Genomic DNA, 9,200 nt, shown 5'->3' on the forward strand with positions numbered 1-9,200 from the left:
ATCTCATTGTCATATGATTATTGTTGATCGTGGTTCTCCTTTGGTTGCATAATTGTCACACGAAGGGTTTCCATAGTTAAGAACCATGATCATTCACATTCTACGGATGTGATGGGGGTTTATATTAGCTGTTAAACTAGAAATACGTCTTTGCAAAAATCTCGCGAAGCTGTAAAGGGTCCGCAATGAGAACAAAGGGAAATAAGCAAAAAGGCAAAACTATGTTGAAAAAAAAAATACATCGAAAAAAAAAAATGTATCAAGAAAACGCGATAAATAAATTACCACGCCGATATTCGAACCTACACTATGATTGCCTCCAGCTTTCAGACCGCTGGGTTTTGCTGCCACTGGACAACTCTTACCGAACGATTAATATACTTAAAGCATTTTTCTCTGCTACACACGCTGTTTGAAGCTCGTGGTGTTGTATTTATCATGAATTCAAGAAGCTTCTGAGGAAAATTAGCTTAACATTAGTTCCGTGTTTATTCACTCTCGGGCTTAACGGTCGCAGACGATGAATAAACACGTCGGCCTTTCATGAATAGAACATGATAGTGCATCACAGAATTCAAAGTCGTGTTGAAAAGGTACCTTGACGTCACACTGAATGGGGAAACCCAAGAGATGTATATTGCCAACTCGAGATTCTGCGTCGCTGTGGGACCCACGCGATACACGGCGAGACAAATTTATAGGCCGCTGGCTTTGCGAAGAATAATGATATAACCACAAAAATTCTGTAATTCAAAATCAGATTGAGGTCGTATAAATTTGTAGACTTACTTAAGGTAAAACAAAAAACCCTCATCGAGAAAAGCTATTCTTCTTTTATGATGAAAGTTTATAATAATGTCCGTTTTAGCCCAGATGTATTTTTTTTTAATTTTTATTAATCGAAACCTCAGGAGGCTTTTTTCAAGGCTAAACGATTTTTAGGGCGTTTACTTTCAAACGTCTTTATTCTTTTGATACATGATTCAATGCCACTAAGCATTTTGTATTAAAATCAGCAGTTAACGAGTCCTTAAGCTGGGAAATTCACTTACAAATTAGTAGTTGTTGTTGGTATACACTTCCAAATATATGTAGCATTGCCTCCACTGCAGTCATGATCGTTGGTTACTTGACCAGAACCATTCATAAAACCCTTGCTCCGACATAAATGCCTGCAATCTGCAAAATCAATGTATCTTGCCTCAGATAAGAAATGACATGTGAAAAGTGGAAGAGACAACCGCAAGGGTAGATTTCTAAGCCAAATGTTTTCATTAAGCTACGCTATAAAAGTGAAAACTACTATATTGAAAACGCCTTCACTACATTGAATTAATGCACCATCGGTGCGTTCTAAAGCAACAGAGTTGACTCGGTCGATCTGGAAAAAACGCTGAATATTAGCTTAAAATAACACAGGTATCACAGGGTGGTACAAAAATATGGTTCGAAATATTAACATGTTAACTTGAGACAAAAACCTTACCCATAACGTTAACGTCAAACGTTTTGGAGCTACTGCCTGCATCATTTTTGGCCAGAATTGTGTAATTTCCGGTCTGAGTGAATTTAAGTCCTTTTACCACTCGTGCATCCTCCAAAGGTGTAGATGAGTTGCCTAACCAAGCTTGAATGGGTGGGGTGCCTTCCAGCATGAACCAGGTATAATGTTCTGGTACACTGCGTACTACGGACAACGGTATCCTTATCTTCGGCTTGTCTATAAATAGAAATATGCAATACCTGTCTTAAATGGCGAGGAAAATTATGCTTCAGGCTATAAAATAACCGAGATGGTTTTATTGGAGACATCCGTTGTGTTATAAAATGATTGACAAGGAACATGGGCAAACCCCTTACGTCTTGCCTTCGAGAAAGAATTATGACGGAGACCGCTTGAGCTACTTAAAGCTATTTAGCACATGCTTTGGAAAATTCAGAGGAGGCGTGTGTGGCTGTGAGTCAAGCTTCGCCCCTCGCGTTGTTCCTTTAGACAAGGAAATTTACTCCAATTTTTTCCCCTTAAACAATGGGTACCGGCAACAAACTGCTGGGGTAACCCTGCGATAGACTAGCAACGCGTCCAGGGGGCCTGATTTCACAACTCCTACATTCTGTTCACATATATTCTATAACAAATTAATGAATGAGGCTGAGTATCTCACGAAGAATTATAGTAGTAGACTAGGGTCAAAGATAAGCCCCGTTGGTGGATTCCCTTTGGATTCCCTCGCAAAAAGTGGATTCCCTTAATTAATAGGCATATGGGTCTAGTCTATGACGTCACCCATTGTAATAACCTAGAGAAAAAAATGGATTCCCTGCATACTAATTAAGTGCCTAGTCAGTGTCTTCCTGCATACTAATTCGGTATAGGTTTACTAATGAGCGTCACTCTAATACAATTGGTACAATAGGCTTGCCTCGGCTTGCCCGTGAAGTAACTTGAGCTCGGTTTTCGGACCGTCTATTAAAAGAGAAATAGGAATAAGAGAAGCGATCACCTAGCGACGCGAGAAACGGCTTCCTATATCTTATTAGCGCTTAAACTCGGATATATAAACAAAACACACGCACATATACACAAATTGGAGCTAAAAATGCTCTATTTTGAGTTTGTCTGACTATTACAGAACCGTTTTCTCCGTTCTATCTCGAAGAAATGAAAGTCTTGTCATTTTCAAGCACGGATAATCAGTTAATTATGCGAGTTCACAAGCCCAAAGTCGAATACAAATTAGTTCTACAGGAAAAACCTCAAGGGAGCACCTTGACGTATTATTATAAAACAAATAACTTAACAAGGATCAATTAAAACACGCGACTCATAATTGCTAGCAATAAAAACACAAGAGAGATACCGTTTTAAAAAACTTTATTAAAGAACAATGACAAAAAGAGTCAAATACACAGGAATGGAAATTAATTAATTTTCATCTTCGCCCATGGAGTACTTGTAAGGTTTGAATTTCTTATGCCGACGTTTCTTCAGCTGTTTGCCATGAGATTTATGATCATCCAAATAATTTAGAAATTGAATCCAACGTCTTTTGCGCTTCGGGCCATGTTGTGATGGGGTTTCTACTGTGGGAGGAGGGGTCAGGAAAGCAGGATTTAAGGGTGGTGGAGGTTTTTGAGAGATAGCCGCTTCTGTTAATTCAGGTGTTACATTAAAGGGGTTGAGGGGAGTCGAGAATGCTGTCGTTGCTGTCGAAGAATCTTGTGTCCTTGATGTTAAGTCTGGAACAGTGCTGATTATTTCTTCCGGTCGTGTTGTTGTATTTAATTGTTCTTTAAAAGCCAGGTATCTGTTTTGCAACTGAAGGTATCCTTTAGCTTTTTCATCGTCCCGAAGATCGTTTCGAGAAAGCACGTCATCCATGTTGCCTTGTATTTCTTGCATAGCTGGAAGAAACGGGACAGGCGAAAGAGTTTGCTGCTTCAGATATTTTAGAAGCTCTTGAGGAATATTTTCTTGAAACCCTGCTTGGTTAAAGCCTTCTTCATTGGGCAGGACGTTTGTTCGCAACCGACAATTATCTTGGGTAGTAGTTTTCAGATCAATCAAAAGATAACCAAAAGGTCTTTTTACAGCCTCTTCGTACTGATTTAAAAAGAAATCAGTCTGCCCGGGATACATTTGCTTCGCCAGAGTCAGGATTTGCAATTTGTCTCGTGGATTCTTGAATAACACCAGATAATGGCTGTTTAAGCTTATGCTGCGGCTACCTTTCCCCTGATGAAATAGATTCTGCACGATATAAATCACGCTCAGATTGCGATGATGATAACCACGTGTGAAAAGGTTCACAATTCGCTTGTCTTTACTGGCGTCAATCATCTCATCATCAAACACGATCAAATTCCGTTTGTTCACATCAAAATAGGAATCCTGCTCCAAAGCCGTAGGAATTCCCTTGACGAATTCAATGTTTGGCATGGCGACTAACATTTGTGTATACGCAGGCTGCCATTGTGAATAACACCAAACGATCCTCTCCGGGGGAGGGTAAATGGTTTCTGAAGCTTGTTGCAATAGCGATCGAAGCCAGGCCGTTTTTCCGGACCCGGTCATTCCGGCAATCATGGAGGTGAAAGGGTGCTCGAAGCGAAACCGCTGACATTTCTGTGAAAACATTGGAACTGTTTGAAATGGGGTGAGACCAGCATTGCGGTGTTTAGACATCACGCGCCTTTGCATATTATCTTTTCTACCAAAGGATTTTTCGCAGACAGAACAGAGCCAACTCATGTCAACTCCTCAGGAGCAAAATGTAGACTGAGAAAGAGGTAGAATGTTGCGCATTTATATAGGTTTTCAGGCCACAAAATTATATTGTTTTCCTCCCCCAAAACCACCACTACCACCACCACCACCACATTTCTATTGTTTTCTTTCCTCCTCCTTCCCCCTCCTCCTCCTCCTCCTCCTCATTTCTATTGCTTTTCCTCCTTCTCCTCCTCCTCATTTCTATTTTTCCTCCTCCTCCTCCTCATTTCTATTGTTTTCCCTCCACCAGATTCTATAAAAGACTACCAACTGCCATTCTTAGTTCATTTTGTAGCAATGTCTCGTGTAGTGAACAACAATCGTGGTTTTCTTCAGCTGTTAGCTGCTTGCCTTGCTTATCAGCGCCAGTTTCTTTTAAAGACAGCTACACCACAGCAACTTCATGCACTAGTCCAAGTCTTATACAATTTACTCATGGGACACACTCCTATCTCCGAAGAAAATAAGTGGGTATTGCTGCCACATAAGGATGCTTTACTTAACCTGGCCAGTCCAAATGTCCCTTTCAAAACAAAGAAGCGAGTCCTTGTTCAAGAGGGTAGTGGTTTTATCGAAGATGTATTAGCCCCTGTCGTTTCAAGCTTAGGATTTCTAATGCTATAAAAGAGGTGACACAACGCTAGGTTGATCATTCGAAGCTTAGTCTGTCACTGGTACTCATCAAAATGAAGAGAAAGATAGATTTGGTTGAAGAAGAAGATCGCGAGAGTGAACATGAAGAAAGCGAAAGTTCTGGTGATGAAAGCGAGGATGAAGAACCAAAAATAAAAGATGTTTTGAGCCATCTTTCCCGAGCAGTGCCGGAAAAGCGTGCTTCTGATTGGCTGCATAGTATGGCCGCGTCCAAAGATATTCTTTTCTAGACCCCCAGCGGACAATTACTTCGCACTATTCCCGTCACAAACATCGCTGAGCTAGTTGAGTATGTGTTACTCGTTCATAACAATGAGGTTACGAAGCCTCGTGCGCTGAATACGTTTCTAGATGGACTTGCAGAGTTAGGAATCGATAAAGGTTTAATCAGGAACAAAAAGTTGTTAAGTGATTTAATAGAAAAGGAAAAAGGCTACCAAAATGTAGAAAACACTTCCGATAACGAGAGTAATAATGAGGAGGAGGGAGTGGCTTCTGAGAATGGCGTTGAAGCGGAAGGCACCCGAGAGAGCGACAACGACACTGAAAACGACAGTCAGGAGATAGAAAGTAGTAACCCTGAAACGTCCACCACCTTTCACTCCAAAAGTCCCTGTGAACACTGCGAAAACTCTAATGTGTACGGGACATTGATCATGAAATGTCCTAAATGCCTTTGGCACGATTACTACAAGATTTGTCCAATATGCGGTCAGCAGATTCCCGAGGGGAGACATTATATAAAAGAGGGCTTTCTTCGGTGTCACGATTGCGGAGCAGTTACACACAAAAACGCGAAGGCGTTGGAAACCAATTTCTATTCCCCTTCTACAGAGGAGAACGAAGATGAAGATTAATTAATTTCCATTCCTGTGTATTTGACTCTTTTTGTTTTTAATAAAGTTTTTTAAAACGGTATCTCTCTTGTCTGGTTTTGTTGCTAGCAATTATGAGTCGCGTGTTTTAATTGATCCTTGCTAAGTTATTTGTTTTATAATAATACGTCAATATGCTCCCTTGAGGTTTTTCCTGTAGAGCTAATTTGTATTCAACTTTGGGCTTGTGAACTCGCATAATTAACTGATTAACCGTGCGTGAAACGCTGAGACTGTAATAGTTTTTCATTTCCTCGAGATAGATAGGAGAAAACGTCAGACAAACTTGAAATAAAGAGTTTTCAGCTCCAATTTGTGTGTGTCTTGTTTATAAATCCGAGTTTTAGCGCTAAATAAGAAGACGTAAACTAAATTGAAATAAAGACTTTTCATCTCCAGTTTGTGTATGTGTTTTGTTTATGTATATCTGAGTTTTAGCGCTAAATAAGATATAAGAAGCCGTTTCTCGCGTTGCTAGGTGATCGCTTCTCTTATTTCTATTTCTCTTTTAATAGACGGTCCGAAAACCGAGCTCAAGTTACTTCACGGGCAAGCCGAGGCAAACCGATTGTGCCTATTGTAGTAGAGTGACGCTTATTAGTAAACCTATACCGAATTAGTATGCAGGAAGACACTGACTAGGCACTTAATTAGTATACAGGAAATCCATTTTTTTGTCTAGGTTATAACAATGGGTGACGTCATAGACTAGACCCATATGCCTATTAATTAAGGGAATCCACTTTTTGCGAGGGAATCCAAAGGGAATCCACCAACGGGGCTTATCTTTGACCCTAGTCTACTACTAATTATGAAGATCAAAGAGGGATAACACCCTCCGAGATCTCCAGAATTCTTCATATGATACGAAAGCCGGATTCAATAATTGTTTTATTATTCATTCAAAATAATTCCTTGTTCAAAAACATAGCTAAAACATGCCTACTTCCATCGATGTTCTATTAACAGAAGTCTTTCGTACGCTTGGTTGACAAAAGTAACGAGCTTGATGACCTCATCCTCCAACTTTTCAACTCTGGTCATGACCACTTAGACTTCGCCGTTTAGAGCATCAAACTTTAGGTTAAGCGACTCTGTAGTGCTATCGAGTTTGTGTTTGAAAGATTTCAAGTCTACTTTGAATTTTGCTTTATTGTTCTTTATAGTTTCGACATCCTGCCGAATCGTTTCCAGGCAGTCCTTCATTTACGATTCAGAACTATCGCCATACACATTATACTTCCTTCCTCCTTTCTTTGATGCTCTCATGTTTTAAAAGGAAGATACCGACAGGAACACTTACGCACGAAAAAACTTAATTATTTAAACACAAAAAGGCAGCAAATAACACAAAACTAGGCAGCTTCAAAAGACAGGGCCATCATCATCGATGACCGTTGACCCTCGATTATCGCAGTCTAGGTCTTGATAACCGAAACTACAATTTGATCATTCCTGGATGTTGACATTCGATATTTCGATTATCTAGAAAAATGGCGGGATTAAAAGTCTCGCTTCAATTTTTGCGTAGTTAAAAAACAGGTCCTTGCATTAATTTTAATTACTTGATTCTGAGTTATAACCCAGATTTTCTGGGAAAACAAACGGCGTTAACAAACCTTTTTAATGCTCATGTTACAGGACTTATCCCCCCGATTTTAAGGATATATGACAAGTTAGTGCAAGATCAATAAATCTCTGATCTAGAGGCTTTTGAGGTTCTGGAACGTCCCAAGTGTTAACTATTACGAATGAAAAATGATAAACAACCTATTTACCAATAAACTCATTATTTGGAAGGAAAAATTTTAAAAGAGTGCTTTTTGAGAGTGAGAAATCTCGTCTCCAGCCTGACGTTACTCGGAAAACATTAATGTTTTAAATGGCCACTTTAGGAGACCTAAGCTTTACGGTCCATTTTATGTTGACGTAAGCTTTTCATTTTTAGGGATCCACTGATTACGAGTGGGAAGCCTTGCCCCATCTATTCATCTTGGTTTTACATGTTTGAATATGGGAGCTGTCGGTTGGTAACTATACGTTTTAATCCCAAAGATCTAAGCAATTTATACAGTAACCGTAGAAAAAGTGTCTTCCTTTTGCTGAACTTTACTTTGGTAGTTTTTGTTGAACGTAATCTTGCTCCAGAACTAAAGAAATCCTTTTTAAAGGAATTTTAGGTTACCATCGAGTTAATCATATGTTAATAAGCGCGTAAATGTATCGTACGCATTATCATTAAGGCTAACATGTTATTTACGAGCAAATAAATAAATCGCTTTTCAGTAATAGGTTTTAAGAGTGAAAAGTAGTAACACCAACAAGATAAGAAAGTTTTGACGACGTAAAGGAAAGAGGTAGAAAATGAGAACTTCAATCCATAGAGAACTAGACATCTTTAAATGAAAGTACGAGTAATTTTTCCTGAGAATGATTGTGGTGAAGTTTATCTTGCCTCGTCGTTTTCCCCTGAGCGAGCCAGATCGTTTATCACTTGATTCAGTAGTCAATACTTTCCACGTGAAATGACAATATTCTAGGATTCCTATTCTGCTTTTGGCGAGCAAAGTTCTGGATGTCCGTTATCGACGCTCTAATTCTGGATATTTTATGGCGGTCAACGGGTATCACAGAACAGTGATGAAAGACTCAAGACACCAAATATAGATAGGGTATTTCTGTAAGTAATGTAAGGAGTCATTTGCTCTATCACGAGGCCCTATAACAAGGTCACGTAGCAAAGACATTCTTAATTTTTTTACCTATATAGAAGGAATTAGACTTTATTATTGGGAGTTTTCTGATGATTATAAATTAATATGATATAGTTCAACTATTCTAACCAAATAGGTTTTTCCGAATTAACACTCCGCGAAAATTTTTCAATTCTCTTTTTGGTACATATAGCTCACCTTTTATTGAGGTTGAAAAGTAGACTCCCTTGAAGTTAAAAAATGCTAATTCATGATACCTTTTAAAGGTTAACATCATGAATTGACCACTTGTTTGTACGATGAATGGGCGTCTTGATCCACTAAAAATACCCAGCAACGTATCATTTTTACTTTTTCCATCAAAGACTTTAATCTCGCTCCTGTAGATCGTCGAATAATCGAGGAGGTTAAATATGGTAAAGGTCAATTTGACGGTGTGGTTAGATGGTGCTGTAATGATCCACGTGCAATTGTACATGGAGTAGTTTTTGGTTGCACTGGAGCTAATAACCCCATTAGAGCTACCCACATCGTAGAAGCATGGATCGGCGAGCACATCTGAAAATGAGTACAAACATCATAGAGATTATATTTATCATTCGAAATAGTTATTTAAGAGAACTGTCAATTTACATCTTTGAATAGTAAGAGCATAAATTGCGTTGAGGTTACCCTTAAAAGGAAAAT

The 9,200-nt window shown here is 39.1% G+C and overlaps 1 long non-coding RNA gene across 1 annotated transcript; it reads right to left on the minus strand.

Moving 5' to 3' along the window:
• Positions 1-1,064: 1,064 nt before the first annotated feature.
• LOC140947254 (uncharacterized) lies at positions 1,065-8,950 on the minus strand. The gene is made up of 3 exons (XR_012166947.1): positions 8,712-8,950; positions 1,487-1,720; positions 1,065-1,179 (listed from the first exon to the last, which is right to left on the minus strand). It is a non-coding gene; the product is annotated as an uncharacterized lncRNA (long non-coding RNA).
• Between the last annotated feature and the right edge of the window lie 250 nt (positions 8,951-9,200).

Source organism: Porites lutea, chromosome 1, assembly GCF_958299795.1.
Source record: "Porites lutea chromosome 1, jaPorLute2.1, whole genome shotgun sequence".
NCBI classification, from domain to species: Eukaryota; Metazoa; Cnidaria; class Anthozoa; order Scleractinia; family Poritidae; genus Porites; species Porites lutea.